Source organism: Pan troglodytes, chromosome 17, assembly GCF_028858775.2.
Source record: "Pan troglodytes isolate AG18354 chromosome 17, NHGRI_mPanTro3-v2.0_pri, whole genome shotgun sequence".
Lineage (NCBI taxonomy): Eukaryota > Metazoa > Chordata > Mammalia > Primates > Hominidae > Pan > Pan troglodytes.
The window spans coordinates 24,884,047-24,902,647 of NC_072415.2; the positions used below are offsets into that span (position 1 = coordinate 24,884,047).

Below are 18,601 nucleotides of genomic sequence, written 5' to 3' on the forward strand. Positions count from 1 at the left end.
ACGTCTCTATCCCCATCTGTCTCCTCTGCCTGCCCTCTCACCTCTTGCCTTTGCACATACTGTTTCCTCTTTCCAGAACCTGCTTTCCCCCTTCTTCTCACCTCCACCCAATACCTGACTATATCACAGCCAGCCCTCTCACCTCAGCCTGGACGTCTCTTCCCTCTTTAGTCTGAATCATTCCTAGCTCCTCCTCCCTCCATCCTTCACTACAATATGAAATGGAGCTTTGCTGGTTAATCTCATAAATCCTATAATCCCTATACTTCTCCAATCATAGCATTTATTATACTCTATTTTAATTATTTAACTGTCTCTCCTGTAGAATGTGAGCTCCATGAGGGCAGGGAGCATGTGTGTCTTGTTCCTCCCTATATCTGCATTGCCCAACTTAGGGTCTGGCACACAGTAGGTACTCAAGACACTTCCGAATAAATGATGCACCCTGGGAACACAGAGATGGACAAGAGGACATGCCTCCTGTTTTCAAGGACACAAACTTTTAAAGAAAGAAACATGAATAATTATCACATCACAAGTACTGTAATAGAAACACACATGATCTAAATTTGCACAGAAAAGGGAGTGGCTAACTTTGTCTGGAAGACATGAGTTGATCTTTAAAAGTGTGAGGAGCCAATATAAGATCCATCTTTGGACTTAGCTCTGCTACTAATTAGCTTTTCATCTTGGGTGAATTAACCTGACTTCTCTGAATTGTAATTTCATTCTCTACAAAAGTGGAGATAATACCTCACTTTACAAAACTGTAGGGAGGATTAAATAGACTAATTTAAAAGACATATATGAAACCTGGCACCTAGTAGATGCTCAGTAGATAGTAGCTATTTTATCATTTGATTGAATTTCATTTACACAATTCTTCTTGAACTAATTAATGCATCTGAAGACAAACGAAGAAAAAAGAATACATTTCTTGAATGTGACTAAAATTACAACTTCAGCTGGGTCAACATGAGGGGGTTTCTAAACTACAGTCTAATATGTAATTTACCATTTGCCTCCATTAAACTCTAATGAACTATTGAGAACCAAGGGGACAGTCCTTACACAAAAAGTCTTATTTTACCACAACCTAGGGAATTATTTGCACTGTTGCCTTCATGCTTAGAGTAACTTACTAGCTCTGGGTCATCTTTATTCATCCAGATATTGATTCTACATAATATCACATAATAAGCTCTCGCCTCATCAGCCTAGTATACTTAGGGAGGTATACTTTAATGGTATAAAATCTGTGACTGTCCGTGAAGCAGCAGAAATGCATTTGAAGACATTTGCAATGAATACAATTCTGATTAAAAGCTATAGGTAATATCCATGCATCTCCCTTTGTTTCCTTGGGGGAAGACTAATGCACCATAAGCCTATCTTTTTGATGTTGATGATTAATCCTAAGAGATAATACTATGACATTTCTATCAACCACTTTCACCTCACTTTCAGGATGCCAACAAGTTGATTTCAGTTAGTTTGGGGTCCCTGAGATAATGTTAAGTCATTAATTAACTTGCGTAGCCTCAGGCATCTTTGCTGGAATCCTTGCTGCTGTCTCTTCCTGTGCTAATCAGAATCTTTGCTCTGATTGCTTCCAGACCTTAACTCTTTCAGAGCACAGACATGTCATTGGTTTGACAGTTCCTAAAAATTATCCAGTTGTCTAATAATTCATGCTACTGTTTAGATATTCAGAAGTCATTTGTTTACAAGAAGAACAAATTCCAACTGGCCCTCAGAATTCAGAGTAGAGCGGAAATGGTAGGGCTTCCCCTGTTTTAGAACATTTAAGGAATCACACAGTATGCCCACAGCACACGGAACGCCTTTCGCTTCTGGATGTAGCTGATGCCACTAAAGTCTTTAGTACATGGTCAGTGGTAATGGCCATTCTAGAATCTACCAGGCTTTCCGTGGGTAGGAGAAGGGGTCGGTGTCATCCTTTACTTCAGAATTTCCCATGGTTCTAGCCTTTGCAGTGGGGGCTCAGCCCTGCTGTTCATCAGAATCACCTGTGCAGCCTTTGCTCACGTGCACATGCTCAAGCCCCACCTGAGACCAGTTCTGGAAACGGAGCCAAATGTTGGTATATTTTTCACTTTTAGGGGTGATTTGGATAAACAGGTATGGTTGGGAGTCACTGTCCTTGGGGTGGGCAGCCTCGCTTCGACTTTCCAGCTTCCTCTCCTGCTGCACTCAGGACTCTGCCCGATCAATCACTTGCACATCTCCATCTTCATGGTGTCACCTCTACCGTGAGCCTCCTCTTCCTCTCTACTGAAATCCCAAACATTTCTTGAAATAGTGGCTCTTATACCTTACTATGCGTAAGAAAAACCCTGGAACATCTGAAAGAGTTCTGTTTCCAGCTTTCCCTGCCCTAGAGGTTCTGCTTCACTGGGGCTGGGATAGGGTGTGCACAGGACATTTTTTTGTAAGCTGTCCAGTCAACTCCAAGGCAATCATGGCTCTGGTCTGAAAACGACTGCTTTCCGCTTTTCTCTGCACAACCTTCCCCAAATCCAGCTCTCAGAATTAATTGCTCTCATGCTCTGGTTTCTTGTCAGAACGACTAAATCTTTCACCTTTTACTAAAGATTCCCATGGAGAGGGACAGTTGTGAGTTCATAACCAAACTTTTTAAGGCCTTGCTTAGGCAGGGCTAAATGAAAAGTTTTAAAAAAAATAAAAGAATTAATTGCTCTTTCCTCTGATCAGAGCGCTTCACTCATCCCACTGGTGTGCACTCTCTGCATGATATTATGGGCTGTTACCCAAGGGTCTGCCTCCTCATTTAACGGGCAGTCCTCAAGGGCAGGGACCATGCTATCCTCAATTTTGTGTTCCTGCCCTTAATTCAGTGTCTGGCACAATTCAGAAAATGTATGTCAAATAGACAGTAGTGTTTTGTGACATAATATGTATTTATAATTTAAAATTACAGTGTAAAATTCTAGAAAAAGTAAATAAAATTCCGCAACTGCTGCTCTGTGACTCAGCGTCAGTGTCAAGAGGAGACTGTTTTCTTCTCGATTTGGGGCGGCTGTGGCGCCAGCATCTCTCACGCTGTCACTGCTTGAGAAGTGTCTCCAATCAGCAGCAGGCCCAGACTGTCCATTCTCATTTCAACTGCATTTAAATCCATTTTGCATGTTTCTTTCAACATCAGCTTTTGAAATCATTTTCCAAGAAGAAAACAATCTCTGCTGGAGATGCTGAATGCTTGTGGCCATTTTCTTCTTTCTTTTTGCCAGATTTCTGTAATGGGCAGGACCAGCATCCCGTGAAGGGTGTTGTGTTCACCTCATGACCACGGGCTCCAGGGAGATGGTGGGCTACATCGCTCAGCTCAGGTGGGCCGTTTACCACCCCCTCTGCTCTGGGCCATTTACCACTCCCTCTGCTCAGCTCTGCCCTGAGAGGCAGATGGTCAGGAGGCTGTGGTACCCCTGGCTTGGCTGCTTCTCCATGCCCTTTCCCCACAGGCTCTCTCTCCACAGCGTCTTTTCTCTGCCTGCTGCACCCCTGCCCTCTGCCCACCACTTGGCTCTTCACCCTTCAGGTCTCCGTTCAGCTATCATCCTCACCAGGAAAACTTCCCAATCCTCCTAAAACGAAGTCAGGGGCTCCCATGTTCTCCTATTTGTTTATCATAGGTTGTGTAGACTTAGTAAATCATGCTATTAGTTAAATCACCTGTTTGCCAGGCATGCAGAGTGGTATAATAGACTTTGGAGACTCAGAATGGGAGCAGGAAGGGGATAAATGATAAAGGATAAAGGATAAAAAGCTACATATTGGGTACAATGTACACTACTCGGTGTGTCTCTTTGCACAGAGACTGAGCTTTGTGCTTCCATTCCTGGGCTTCATGGGCCACAAAGGTGTCTTTGCAGTTTCATTCCTATGAAGAATATTTGAGTTAGAGATACTGAGCTAGTCCCTGTGGAACAATCAAAGGATAAAAACACATGCCCCTTACCTGCAGATTGCTTTCAGAGAAATTAAAGCCATAATCACACAGGTAAGATTACACAGATCAGAGCCAAATGGCGCCTAAGGAGTGACCATTGTAGTTGGTGTCCCAGTATCTGCAGCATGTAGTTCAAAATTCCAGCCGTCTCTCAAAGTGCACCTCCATCTGACCCCTTCCAAAGGCTCCATCCATGCCCCTGCTGCTCCCCTGGAAGAGTCCTCCTCTCTAAGCACGTGGTCTGTTCCTTGCCCTCCAGATAAACCATGCCAACCCCACTTCCACACCTTCCAAGCAGTGAAGCTCCACCTGGAGTATTTCCCTTGCTCTGTCTCCTGACATGCCCTGTCCTGTAGTGGAGGCCTGCCCTGACCATCCAGCCAAGCGTTCATCTTCTGCAGTGGTCACAGGACACTCAGTAGAGACTGCACCGAGTTGTGAATTTTTATTTTTATTTTTTATTTTTGAGACAGAGTCTTGCTCTGCCATGCAGGCTGGAGTGCAGTGGTGTGATCTTGGCTCACTGCAACCTCCGCGTCCCGGATTCAAGCGATTCTCCTGCCTCAGCCTCCTGAGTAGCTGGGACTACAGGTGCATGCCATCATGCCCAGCTAACTTTTTTTGTATTTTTAATAGAGACGGGGTTTCACTGTGTTAGCCAGGATGGTCTCGATCTCCTGACCTCATGATTCTCCTACCTCGGCCTCCCAAAGTGCTGGGGTTACAGGCGTGAGCCACCGCACCGGCCATGATTAATTTTTTTGTAAGTGCTTTCTCCCCTCAAGCACCATAGTTTATTTCTTTTACAATTCCCAGTGCTCGGTGCAAAGAGTACTGGCTCAACAAATATTTGGAGATGGTAGTCACTTCTGGCTGGAGAAGTCAACAAAGATTCCTAGAGGATGTAACATAAAGGAAGCGTTGTTCTAGATCCCCCAAAGGCTCCTGGGACCTAAAACTCCAAGTTCCACATTTTTGGTATTGTGATGAGAAGAGTCTCTGGGTTTAGGTCTTATCTCTTGGTGGCACTGAGTGTTGACCATGGCTTGCCATCCACCCCCACCTTCTGCAAGCTTCTCAAACACCATGTCCTTCTGGCTTCCCTCCCACATAACCGCCCCTTCTTCTTCTTGGACTCCGTAACTCAAAATTTGATTACTAGGAACCCTTTCCTTTCTCCAGACCTTATGTCTTCTCTACACAGTCCCCCTGGGGGACATCATCTACTCCATGGCCTCAGTTAGCAGTGTTTGTGCAGAATACTTTGAAATCTACCTGTGTCTTCAGCCCTCATCTCTATCCTGAGCTCCTAACTCACAAATTCAGCTGCTTGCTAAATACTCCATTTGTATGACCCCAAGCACTTCCCTCATCATCTTTCTTCCCCGCAAACCTCCCCTTCCTCCCTGATCTCTGGGTCAGTAAAGGCATCCCCTTATATCCACCCACTTCAGTCCACTCCTACTGTGACTGCCTGAATCTAAGCCACCAGGATTTCTCACTTGATTTCTACAAGGGCCACTCCTCCCGCTCTTCCTGTTTCCACCATTGCCCTGTGTAACTAATCCTTTCTTCACACTGCACACCAAAGTGACATTTTTGAAAGTCAGATGTAATCAAGTAATGTTTCTGCTTAAAGCTCGCCAAAGTTTCCCCAATATTCTTGGGGTAAGGTCAAGTTTTCTTAACAAAACCCTTTGTCCTCTGTTCCCTTCTAGCTCCTCTTCCCCTATTCACCATCTCCTCTGCTTCCTGCCCCACTCTGAGCTCCAGCCATGTGGACTCTCTGTTCTGTTATTCTAGTCCTCCAGGTTCCTCTCACCTCTGGCTTCTGATCACATGCACACACGCCCCTCACTTTGCCATCCCCTGCTAATCGAGATTTGGATGCCAGTGCAGACTTCACTTACCCTGCAGCCATCTCTAACCTCATGATCTGGATGGGGCACGCTTTTCTTTTCTGCCTGAGCAGCCTCTACTTCTCCTCTCCAGGACCTTACCATTCTGTATTGTAGTTGCTTGCATAATTGTGTGCTCAGTAACAATTTGCCTACAGGATGGATGGATGGATGATCTGTTTACTGAAAAGGTAGCTTCTATGAAAATCAGCCTTCTTCAAAGAAGAAGGCCCACATTATAGAGAATTCATCAGTGGTAGGTGAAATTTTAAGAGATGGTAGAGAAGTGCCACAAAGTATTTTACTTTAAGGATGCATTATGTTTGTGTAACCATTATCTTTATACAGCACCTTTAAAACTCAGTTTTGTCCCAACAACAGCCCCATATGAGGCAGAAGAAGCAGAAAGAATTGATTTTCATTTACCAAAGAGAAAATCGAGGCCCAGAGTAATGAAGTCTCTGGCCAAAGGTCATACTGGGCTCTTGACTTTGAACTAGAAGAGAAGTCTTCTCATTGCCAGCCACAAGCCTCCACAGACCACTTCCCAGGCTGCCTGCCCTCAGAGTGGCTATGAGAAAACGGAGTGACTTTCTTCTCTCTACCAGGAAAGACCTGGTACCAAGAGAAGGAGAAAATAGTTGAGAAAGCATATCACAAGAATAGAACAAATATCAGATCAATCCCTTTTATCACTCAGTCATTCAGCAAATATTTCTGGTTGCCTAATACGTGCCAGATTTGAGGATCATCATAGACAAAACTGGAAGCTATGTCTGCCTCATACGTACAGTAGGAAAGCCAGACTAATCAAAAACATGGCAAATCATGCAAAATTCGAATTGCAAGACCTCTGAAAGGCAGGCATATGCAGTACTTCAAGAGCAGATGGCAGGGACGTTGGACCAGTCACAGAGGGCCGAGGACGCGCTAAGGAACTTAGGCGTTCACTGGGCAAGGGTGGGGCTAGGGCTGCCAAGGGTATGAGCAGAGTGAGAAGATGGGGAGAGACGGTGAGCAGGAATCTATGAGTGTCTTGGAAGTGGAAGGATCAGAAGAAGAGCACAGCTCCTCATCATCATAGAAAAGTGAAGGAAGTATTTAACTGAAAGTTTTTTACACATTGCGTTCTGAGTCAGCCCAAGACTGTGTTCCAGCCAATTGTAGCTGACAAGTGAGGGGAAGAGCAAGACAATGCAGGAAGCTGGAAGGAGAGAGAGCTGGCACGGAGAAGGAGCGGGTGAGTCTTCCCTTCACTATGATGTTCTAACTTTAAAAAGCTGCCTCCCATTGCCAGCGGGGCTGGGGTTCACCTGCCAGTGCCTGCCTCTAGGTCCCCATTGCAAGTCAGTCCACACTGAGACATTCCTTCTGGCATCAGAATTGGACCTACAAGGACCCTGCAGTGAGTGACTGGAAGGTTTGATTATTTGTTTCCCCTTAAAAGAGTGAGCCTGTGTTTGAGGGAACCACTTGGTCACACTGCTCCATCAGGCGAGGAAAACAAAGCCAAGACCTGAGGAACTGTGCTGCGATGGGGACCTCTGGCTGCCCCTTGGAGAAGAAAAATGGGAGAAGCAGAAAGAAGAGAGGAGAGGTGCCAGAAGCAAATTAGAGATGGAATGAGAGACAAGCTTGCACAGAGAGTAAAGGCACAGCATGTTTATAAAAGTGCACAGATCCACAAGAAACTGCACGTGTTCCCATGGATTCTTACAGAGAGTTTTTGTTCGTTTATTTGTTTGTTTCTTAGAGACAGGGTCTTGCTCTGTGGTGTAGGCTGGAGTGCAATGGCGCAGTCATAGCTCACTGCAGCCCCAAACTCCTGGGCTCAATCGGCTAATTTTTTTTTTTTTTTAATTTTGTAGAGACAAGGTCTCACTTTGTTGCCCAGGCTGGTCTTGAACTCCCAGTCTCAGGTAGTCCTCCAACCTTGTCCTCCCAAAGTGCTGGGATTATAGGCATGAGCCACTGCGCCCAGCCTCTTACAGAGAACTTAATACAGAAAATGCCAGGGCATGCCATCACCACTAATCAAAAGAGAAACATGGTTAATCCTGTTGATTTCTGACAAAACTGACATTAAAATCTGATGTTTGTGTATGCTTTTAAAATTATCTACACCAGAGATTTGAAACCTGCAGTTCTTCTTTATCTCCTTTTTGTCGATTTGCTTGTTTCCTAAGAGATTTTTCTCCTCGTTGATATTTATTTCATCAGTTGGCAAACATAACTATACATCCCTCAGTGCATTTGCTGTGGCCCTCCCTGACAGCTCTTAGGATAACCGTTCCTCCATTCTTCATCTTGATTGTTTTGTGATCTTCACTCCGTGTTTTCTGCTTTTCCTCTAATCTGCGTCCAGTTTCTAGATGTTAGCTGTGCCAGGCTTTACAGCACAGGTACCTGAGCTGACTCCTGAAATGTCTCTCCTCCCATCTTCGTAGTCCAGCAGCCCGCAGGTTTAAGGAGTTATTTCAGATTTTATTTTTAAGGAAAACTTGAATTTAATGTGCTTCAAGCCAAAGAACAAAAGAAAAGGTTTCTGTCCAGAAGCAAAGTTTACTACTAATGGGAATCGGAAAAGCAGCCCAGGCCATTGTTTCAATAAACAGTGATGACTTTTCCTTTACTTAAAAATATCCCTTTAACAATTCAACTTCAGCCAAAACTCCTGTCACTTTTTACTATATATTTGTGTTATTACAAGAAACCATGAACATAGGGGAAACAGGCCTCTGTCCTCCATGTCTAATGGGTCTGTTGTATGCCTAAAAGCCACCGTGTTTCCTTTGAGCTGGTCTGATTAATTGCTAGTGACTACTTGCTTGTTGAGGATGGAGAAGGAGTGGAGAGGCACCGAAGGGTATGATATGTCGCTGCCTTCACAAGGGTAAATAAATGCTGGCAACACCTTGGGGTGGGGAGTAGTTCATTTTGAGTAGACTGAGAGAGAAGTAAAAAGCCTTAGTTTCCAGGAAATATTAGAATGGGTAAATAAAAATTCAGATGGGGCTCAGTCAGAATACTACTCGATTAATACCACAGACTGAGCTTGTCACCTGTCCCCTCCCCTAATTTTCCCTTGAATTCCATAGAACTGTCTATGTCAGGTGTCTGTGTACAGAAACTTTGGCCTCACCAGCAAATACTATAATTATTTTGAGGTCATGGGAGGATCCACCTTTATCTCTTGATCCTTTTTTTTATTGTTTATCTTTCTGAATATGCTATCATGGCTGACAGACTAAATGAGAACTTGTCACATGTCACTTTAGCTTGTCTTCTTGTGTATTTTCAGCCAGCATTAAAAACACATAGAGTGGTAATTAAGTCTTCTTTAGAAATCATTTCTTACTGGTGATGTGCTTTTGGTCCCTTGATGAGACACCGTAAGTTGATAAATTATTCTGTTGACAGCAGTAACAACAACAGAGTCTGCATAATTATAAACCCTTCCCATGCCGGCACTTAGCAAAGTCATTATCCAGGTTGACTTCCCCACTTTGGAATAAGGAGACCAACATTAGCAGATTATCAGAAATATTCTTGCATTCTGTATTTTGGAAGGTGTCACTGAATCACTTGACAAGTGAAGGGTGATTCTAAAGTCATGGGCATATTAAAGAAATGTTCTTCTTGATGTTTAGCCTTGCCTCATACTGATATTTTATTAAATTTGCTGTCGTAGTGAGGGCTGGTTAGGTATAAACCCACAGGGAAGATCCTATGTTTTATTTTGTGAGGAAAGACTTTCTATTTATTTTACTTCCATTTTGCTTTTTTTAAAAAAATAAATAAATAAATTAGACTTCTTCAAGGAAAAAGATGTTATATTATGTAAATAAAAGGAGACAGATGGGTTAAAGCGGGTTGCGGGGAGGATATTTCCATTTTAGCTCAGCTTTGGAAATCTAGGCCAACACTGATAAAAATTGAAGAAACACAGATTGAAACCAGATCTGTCACACAGGAGAAATGTGCAGTATTAATACCGCACATGCAAGTGGCGCTGACTACAGCGATCATTTATGCAGGTGGTGGGGAGGCTCCTTTCCAGTTGTACTTGTTGAGGCTTCATTTTTTTTAATAAGTTGAGTCATCACTGATGAAAAGGAATCACAAACCATTTTTCATGTGAAATTTGGAGGACATTTTGAAGGCACAGCACAGATCCTCTCTGAGCTGCCTGATCCTTCACATTCATCCTGGGTTTCTTATTAGATTAGCAACATTTTAAACTCTAAACTCCAACTTGGTGAGATTTTCATTAGCACTTCTTATTTCATGTTCTGGCTTTTATATTTTAATGCCTGTCTTATCAAGAAAGAGAGAATAGAGGCTTTTTAATCAGAAATGTATTACTTTCAGTTTACCACCTTAAAAAAAAAAAGACTTTGCACCTTGTTGAACATCCAGTCAAAACTAGAATTTAAAAGCATCATGGAAAACATGACAAGGATACAGAAGGCAAACATCGATTTTAAAGAGCCAAAAAAAGACTGGTGATGGAGGGTTAAAGTATGTTTCTTAAAGTCTAGATAAGATGACTGAGGAACTAATGAAATATGATTCTTAAGTCCATAGCTGACTCATAAGAGATAATGGGCAACTTTGTTTGTAGTCTCATTTAAGGCTAAATAGAATAGAACCAAATTAGATTGATTTAAATATCAAAGATGGAAGTTGTGCTAAGAATTCTCACACACACTTACAGGAAGCCCTTTGTGTCCTTACCCGCAACCACAGATTCAACCAACTGCTGACTGAAAACATTCAAAACAAGTAAATAAATAAAAGTAATATACAACAATAAAAATAACATAAGTAAAAAACTATACAGTACAATATTTGCATCATGTTAGGTATTATTAGTAATCTAGAGATGATTACAGGTATACAGGAGGTTGTGCATAGGTTGTGTGCAGATACACACCATTTTATATAATGGACTCAAGCACCTTGTCAATGGTATCCAAAGGGGTCCTGGAACCAATTTCCCCATGAATACCAAGGGGCAGTGGTACTAAAACTGGCCTTTAGGACCTTGACTTCTCCATGGACTTTGGAAGCACAAGCATTGTAATGTGTCGAGTTAGAGAGCCTTGAGTTCCTGGTGGAAACAGGGAAATTCAAGGCTCCTGGGCAGCCTGGACCCAGACCCTCAGGTCTTCACCCAGTCTGTCCTCTGCTGCCTGAGGACCAGAGACTGGTCTCATCCTGACTGGTCGTTGCTCCTCCAAGGCACATGGTGCTACTAACACCTACCTGTACTGTCAGCCTGAGGCCCCAACTCCTGGACTCACTCTCTGGCCCTTACGTTTAGGTTGCCATAGACCTCTTGTCCTGCCTGCCCATCTGCCTTTCTGTAACTAAGAATCTTTGCCTGCCAGATGTTCACCTTTCTTGCCACCCCTAGCCAAGGTCATTCTGTCTGAGGTCTGAACCCGCCTTATAGCTCACCCCTCCCGAGGTCTGTGTGGTTCCTCGCCACACCTCTGAGCTACTTGTGCCGAACAGGAATCACTGGTATTTATAGCTGGACAATAAGTAATTCCCATCCCACTGAGAGTGTTAAACCCTGAAATGGGTTCCTAAAGGAGGTCTATTGAAGTAGGAGAGGCTCTCCATTTGTCTGAAATGGTTTATGTCAATCCATCAGACAACACACAGACTGTTGCCTCATTCCTAGACTTAGCAAACATCAGGTTGTATAAAGGCATTGGCAAAAGAAAAGGGCCACATTGTAATAAACAGTACGCAGTTTAGGAATTTATACAAAATCCAAACCCATGATACTCTGGACTGAATGTTTCTGTTTTCCCAAATTCATGTGTTGAAGCCCTAATCCCCAATGAGGGTAGTAGGAAGTGGGGCCTTCAGGAGGCATTTAGGTTCAGATGTGGCCATGAGGGTGAAGCCCCCAGACACGATTATGCCCTTGTAAGAAAAGGAAGAAACATAAGAGCTCTTTCTCCTTCCACACACACACCTAGGAAAGGCCACGTGAGGATTCAAGAACTTCCCTCCCATCATCACAGCCTCTCCTCACAGGGCTTCCTCAGGTGGTGTTGAAGCCACCAATCTATAGTATTTTGTTGTAGCCCAAATTAAGACACCTGGATAGAAAGTTGTAACATCTCATATTGTTGAGGAGCCCACAGACATCTCTTGTCAGATAGGGATCGACCTTCCTTGAGCTGTCACATGCCTCTAGAACAGCAAAAACCAAGCCAAGGCCAAGGTCACAGCCTTCCTGCAGAGGAAGAGTGGGGTCTGTAGTTACAGAGCGGAGTGTGGAGGAGGGCTCAGTGTGCTGGGGAGGGGGTCTCCCATTCTCACTCTGCAAGGATAGATCCCCGTGGCCACTTACCATTGGGATCAAAGAAAGGTCATATTTCCTTATGATTTCTCCAGATCAAGCAATGAGATAACAAAAGAAACCACATCTTACAGATCCTCTGGTAAAGCAAAACATAAAACACAACTATCTTAGCATTTTCTTTTGCCTTTTTAATTTGCTTTTTGAATAGGTAGCCAGTTCACATGGTACAAAAGTCTCATGTATCCTTGAGTTTCTTTAGGCGTAAGCAAGCAAACGTAGTAGATTTTCTTATCCTCACCGTTTTTTAACACAATAAGTAGCATGCTGTATGTACTGTGCTCCCTGGAATTTTTTTCACATAACAGTATATCCTGTGAATTTCAACCCACTCATAAAAAGGGAGCCTCTTCTTAGTGCCTAGAGGGTAGTTTTATAGCTCCATGGTAGTGTTCCACAGGATGGATATATCATTACATTACCACTCCTCCATTGTGGACGTTTGGGTATTTCCAGTCTTCTGTTATTACAAACAATGCTATGGTGAATAACCATGTACATGTGTTATTTTGCACATGTGCTAGTAGGCCTACAGGATAAATTCCCAAAAGTGGAATGGCAGAATGAAACAGAATATACATTTGTTACTTTAATAACCAATCACCCAACATACATAATATATTGATTTACATTCTTTCCTGTAATTATTGAGAATGCTTTTTTCTGAGTACCAATAAAACATGTTATCAAACATTTGAATTTTTTTCCAACAAGGTAAATTGAAAAATTTTATCTTGGTATAAATTTAATTTGCATTTTCTTATCGTGAGTTTTTTTTTAATTACAAGTAAGTTTTTATATTATGAGCATTTTTTTCATATGTTTAAGGGTCATTTGTGTTTGATTGGGCAATCTTTCTGTTGCCACGTTAGTTTTTTTCTTAGCAGTTTCTAAGAGCTCTTTATCTTTATGCTTTAGGACACTAGATTTTTCTCCGTGATATGAGTCGCAAATGGTTTTTTTTAAAACCCCATTTTGTTGTCTGGCTTTTGACTTTACTTTTTTGTGAGCGTTATGTTTGTTTATTTAGTTGGTTGGTTGATTTAGGCTTCACTTGCCCTTGTTTACCAATTTTTTATTTACTCTTGGATTTAATAACATAGAGAGATCTTTTCCATGCTATGATAGAATTCTGCTATATTTTCTTCAACTTTTTTTATGGGTTTTATTGTTTACATGAAATCTTTTAGCCATTTGGAATTTATCCTGTAATATCATGTCAGCTATGAACCCAACTTAATTTTGTTTGTTTTTTGTTCAGAAAGATACCCTGATTCAACACTGTTTACATCATTTCCTTACTAACTTGAGATGCCTCCTTAGCATGTACTAAATTTCCATAAATACTTGGTCTATTTGTGAACTTCCTATTCTGCTCTGTTGGTCTGTCTATGTACTTGTGCCACATTATTTAACTATTGAAGTTTCATAACATGCTTTAATATCTGCTAGATCAGTTGTAGGAGTGAAGAGAATTTTCCTTACTCTCCTTTCTGAAGGTTTGATAATTTGAGCCTATAAAACATCTGGCCCTCATTGGGTTATGGGGTAGTCATTTGCCTGCAATTCCTTCATGCTTATGTACGTTACTAAATTTGTATGCCAGTTTTTTTATATTAGTGAGAAAAATGATGTTTTCTTCTCCTCCCCTTCACACCAGATTTTACTCAATAATATTGCCTTAACGGATGTTTGTCTTTATACTATTAAATTTCTGTGTACTTCTGTTATTTGATTTGTTGGCTTTGTATGATATTCTTTGACTCATAGTTCTTATATATCAAGCAGTCAAGGAGCATATTCTGTCTTTGACCTCATGCCTCCCTTTTTTCTCCAGTGTTCTCCATTGTCGGAACGCATGTTCTTGAACTGTTCTGACCCCTTTGTCTTCTTTGTGTTTTAGACTTATACATACTCAGTGTTTGGCATCAGCCTTCTTGCTGCAGGGCTTCCCCTCTAGAGATATCCTCCAGAAGCACTAATGGGAACCATATTTCTTGAGTTTGTGCATGTTTAAAACTGTCCGTAACCTGTATATTTGAAGGACAACTTAGACATAAAATTCATTCTTATGCTTTCTTTCCTTGCATATGTTATAGATGTGGCTTCAGTGTCTTCTGTTTTTTTTTAAATTATGGTAAAATATACACAATATAAAATTTACCATTTTGAATGCTTATACACTGCTAGTGGGAATGTAAATTAGTTCAGCCATTGTGGAAAGCAGTGTGGCGATTTCTGAAAGAGCTTAAAACATAATTACTTTTCAACCCAGCAATCCCATTTTCAGGTACATACCCAAAGGAACATAAATTTTTCTACCATCAAGATACATGCATGCATATGTTCATCACAGCACTATTCACAATAACAAAAACGTGGAATCAACCTAAATGCCCATCAACAGTAGACTGGATAAAGATGATGTGGTACATATACACCATGGAATACTACATGGCCGTAAAAAAAAAAAATGAAGTCACGTCCTTTGCAGAAACATAGATGAAGCGGGACACCATTATCTTAAGTGAACTAACACAGGAACAGAAAACCAAATACCACATGTTCTCACTTATTAGTGGGAGCTAAACATCGAGTTCATATGGACACAAGGAAGAGAACAACAGACAGCAGGGCCTACTTAAGGGTGGAGATAGGAGGAAAGAGAAGATCTAAAAACTACTTATCAGGTACTATGTTTATTATCTGGGTGGTGAAATAATCTGTACCCCAAACCCTCATGACATGGAAATTACCTATATAACAAACCCGTACATGTGCTCCTTTTTGGTGTGTTTGTTTTTTGTGTGTTTTTGAGACAGAGTCTCACTGTGTCGCCCAGGCTGGAGTACAGTGGTGTGATCTCAGCTCACTGCAACCTCCGCCTCCCGGGTTCAAGCGATTCTCCTGCTTCAGCCTTCTGAGTAGCTGGGACTACACAGGCACAAGCCACAACACCTGGCTAATTTTTGTATTTTTAGTAGAGATGGGGTGTCACCATGTTGGCCAGGCTGGTGTCAAACCCCTGACTTCAAGTTATCCACCCACCTCAGCCTTCCAAAGTGCTAGGATTACGGGTGTGAGCCATTGTGCCCAGCTGACAAACCCACACACGTACTCCTGAACTAAAAGTTAAAAAAAAAAAAAATTATCATCTTAACCATTTTTATGTTTACACTTTGGTGGCATTAAGTATATTTTTGTTGTTGTGAGACCAGCATCACCATCCATCTCCAGAAGTTAGTCATCACCTGAAACTGAAACTCTTCACCCGTTAAACAATAATTCCCCATTGCCGCTCCCTGCAGGCCCTGGTAACCACTGTTCTACTCTCTGTCTCTATGAATTTGACTACTCTCACTATCTCATATAAACAGAATCATACAATATTTGTCCTTTTGTGTTCACTTAATGTCATGTCTTCAAAGTTCACCCATGTTGAAGTATGTATTGGAATTTCATCCCTTTTTAAAGGTAAATGATATCCCGTTGGATATATATGACATAATTTATCTGTTCATCTATCAGTGGACATGTTAGGATTTCTTCGGTTTTCTACATGTAAGATCATGTCATCTGTGAAGAGAGATAATTCTCCTTCTTCCTTTTCTATTTGAATGCCTTTCTATGAGTTAGAAAGTGTTCCCCCTCTTCAGTTTTCTGTAAAAGTTTGAGAAAAATTGATGATAGTTCTTTAAATATTTGGTAAAATTCACCAGTGAAGCAGTCTCGTCCAGGGCTTATCTTTAACAAGGGGGTGTTGATTACTGACTCAATCTCCTAACTAGTTATAGGTCCATTCAGATTTTCTAGTTCTTCATGAGTAAGTCATGGTGGGTTTTGTGTTTCTGAGAATTTGTCCATATCATCTATGTTATCCAACTTGTTGGCAGACAGTCGTTCACACTACTCTCTTATAATCCTTTTCATTTCTATAGAATCAGTATGAATATCCTCACTTTCATTTGTGATTTTAGTAATCTGAGTATTCATTTTTTTTCTTAGTCAATCTAGCTAAAGTTTTGCCAACTTTGCTAATTGTTTTTGAAAAATCAACTCTTGGTTTCATTAATTTTCTCTTTTATTTTTCTCCTCTTATTTTATTTTATTTTCTCCACTATAATCTTTAATTCTCTTCATTCTGGAAGCTTTGGGTTTAATTTGTTTTTCTTTTTCTGGGTCCTTCAGGTATAAAGTCAGGTTGTTGGCTTAAAATCTTTCTTCTTTTCTAATGTAAGCATTTACAGCTATAAATCTGCCTCTTATCACTGTTTATGCTTCATCACATAAGTTATGAGGTGTTTTTATGTAAATTTGTCTCTCAATATTTCTGATTTCCTTTGTGATTTCCTCTTTGACCCATTGATTATTTAAGAATGTGTTGTTTAATCTCCAGTTTTTCTTCTGTTATTGACTTTTAATTTCACCTAATTGTGGTCGGAGGAGATACATTATATGATATCCATCTTTTTCAATCTATTGAGACATGATTTGTGGCTTAATATATAGTCTATCCTGGAGAATCCCTCATGTGCAATTGAGAATAATATATATCCTGCTGGTTAAAGTGTCCTGTTTATGCCTGTTAGCTCTCATTGGTTTATTGTGTCATACAAGTCCTCTGTTTATTTACTTATCTTCTATTTGGTTGGTCTATCCATTATTGAGAGTGAAGTATTGAAGTCACAAGTCATTATTTGAGAATAGTCTATTTATCTTTTCAGTTATGTTCATTTTTGTGTCCTATATTCTGAGAGTCCTTTATTAGATGTATGTTTATAATTGTTATATCTTCCTGTTGTATTTTACCTTTTATTAATATATCACACCCTTCTGTTTCTCTTGTAATCTTTTTAATTTAAAGCTTATTTTGTCTGATAGTAATATAAGTGCCCCATTCTTCTTTGGTTACTGTTTTTGTATGGAATATCCTTTTTTATAGAGATACTATATTTTATATAGTATCTCTATAAATAGAGATACTTTTTGCATGGAATATCCTTTTACATCTTTTCCCTTTCAAACTGTTTGTGTCTTTGGATCTAAGATGAGTATGAGTATCTTATAGATAGAATATAAGTGGCTTATGGTTTTTATCCACTCTGCCAATCTTTGTTTTTTGATTAGAGAGTTTAGTTCATTTACATTTAAAGTAATTGCTAAGAAGGAGGGACTTACTGCCTCCATTTTACTGTTTGTTTTCTGTATACCATATAGGATTTCTATCCTTCATTTTCTACATTATTGTATTCTTTTGTGTTTAGTGAATTTTTGTTGTGACAATTTGAAATTCCTTTTTCAGTTCTTTTTGTATATACTCTGTACTTATTTTCTTTGTGATGACCATGTACATTATACACTTAACACCCTAAAATTGTAGCTCTTTAATTTGAATTTCTACCCATTTAATTTCAATAGCATACAAAAATTCCGCTCCTATATAGCTCCATTCTCACTACTTTTCAGTTACTTGTATCACAAATTACATCTTTATGTTTTACGTGTCCAAAAACATAGGCTAATAATTGTTTTTATGCATTAGTCTTTTAAATGATGTAGAAAATAAGAAGCAAAGTGATGAACCAAAATTACAGTAATACTGTTTTTTAAATATTTGTCTATGTATTTTTGTTTACCAGAGAACTTTATATTCTCATATGCCTTCAAATTAGTGTCTAGAGTCCTTCATTTCAACTTGAAGGACTCCCTTTAGCATTTCTTACAAGGCAGGTCTACTGAAAATGAATGCCTTCAACTTTTGTTTGTCTGGCAATTACTAAGTTTCTCTCAAATTTTGCAAGAGAGTTTGGCTTATATAGAATTCTAGGTTGATGATTTTATTTTTTCTTTCAGCACTTTAAGTATATCATTCTACTGCATTCTGGCCAGCAAAGTTTTGGCTAAGAAATTCTTCGATAACTTTCTTGAAGATTCCTGTAATGATGAGTCACTTTTGTTTTGGTGCTTTCAGGATTCCTTCTTTGTATTTGGCTTTTGAAAGTTCGATTATAGTATGTCTCATTGTGGGTCTTCTTGAGGTTTACTTTACTTGGAGTTTGTTGAGCATCTTAGATTTGTAAATCTGTGACTTTCCTTAAATTTGGGAAGCTTTTAGCCATTGTTTCTCCAAATTCTCTCTGTGCTCTTTGCTCCCTCTCTTTTTTCCTTCAGAAACTCCTGCAATGTGTATATTGGTCTGCTTATGCTGTCCTACAGATCCCTTAGACTCTTCACTTTTCTTTAATCTTACTGCTTTATATTCCTCATACTCAATTTCAATTGTCTTATCTTCAAATTCACTAATTCTTACTTCTACTCAAATCTGCTTTA

General features: G+C 40.3%; 1 protein-coding gene and 1 non-coding gene across 23 annotated transcripts in view; both read left to right on the plus strand.

The window, feature by feature from the left end:
- L3MBTL4 (L3MBTL histone methyl-lysine binding protein 4) overlaps positions 1 to 18,601 on the plus strand; it is a 470,574-nt gene that overhangs the window by 405,137 nt on the left and 46,836 nt on the right. The gene's annotated exons all lie outside the window — the stretch shown is intronic.
- Positions 2,566 to 2,682, plus strand: LOC112206330 (U5 spliceosomal RNA). The gene has a single exon (XR_002940553.1). It is a non-coding gene; the product is annotated as a U5 spliceosomal RNA (small nuclear RNA).